Source organism: Heterocephalus glaber, unplaced genomic scaffold, assembly GCF_053883595.1.
Source record: "Heterocephalus glaber isolate CG9 unplaced genomic scaffold, H.glaber_assembly_v1.0 deba00001465, whole genome shotgun sequence".
Lineage (NCBI taxonomy): Eukaryota > Metazoa > Chordata > Mammalia > Rodentia > Bathyergidae > Heterocephalus > Heterocephalus glaber.
In genome coordinates, this window is record NW_028258312.1 from 31,064,573 (window position 1) to 31,065,387 (window position 815).

Below are 815 nucleotides of genomic sequence, written 5' to 3' on the forward strand. Positions count from 1 at the left end.
GCGAGTTCCTGGCTCTGTCACTTTTCCATAAAACACATAAGCTTTGGGTACGTTGGTTTCTTTGCTTAAAAACTGCAGAAGGTAAGGCGTGCTTTCTTCTCAAGGCTTAGTCATAGAGGTCTGAAGCGGGCGTTCTGATCACCATTTCCTGGCTCTCTGGTTCCATCAGAACTTCTTCTCCCACACACTGCCCATCACCTCTTTTTTTTTTTGGTACCGGGGATCGAACTCGGGTCCTTGCGCTTGCACCGCAGGTGGCGAAACCACTGAGCTAAATCCCCGGCCCTGGTCACCTCTTTTTAAGAAAGCTTAAAGTCCCTTCCCCTCGTTGCTGTCTAGACAGTGGCCGAGCCCTGCCCCAGCCTGCTGCTCAGCCAGGATGGGAGGACACAGCAACCTGTCAGCCTCTGCCCAGCCATTGGGGAACTCGATGGTCCTCTGAGCTGGCGGGACGATTCGTGACCGAGACATGTCACCCTAAAGCCCCAGCAGGCTTTTCTTTGGGCCAATGTGTTGCTATCTTTTCATCTTCATTTCTTTGACCAAAGCGAGTTGAAGTGAGAGCACTGGCAAATTCAGAGTCTACTGCAGTCATCAAGCTACACCGCCGTGTGCACCTGAACTGAGGGTGTCTCCCTTTGCACCCAGAAGGCTCTGCAGTCGGCTTTGTGTTCCTGGAACAGACACCTGGGACAACCAGCTGAAAGAGGGAAAGGTTGACTTTGGCTCAGAGTTTCAGGTGAGCCCATGGTGAGGCAGCGCAGGCTGGTGGAACAAGTGGAGGAACAAGTCACTCACCCCATGACCCGGATGTG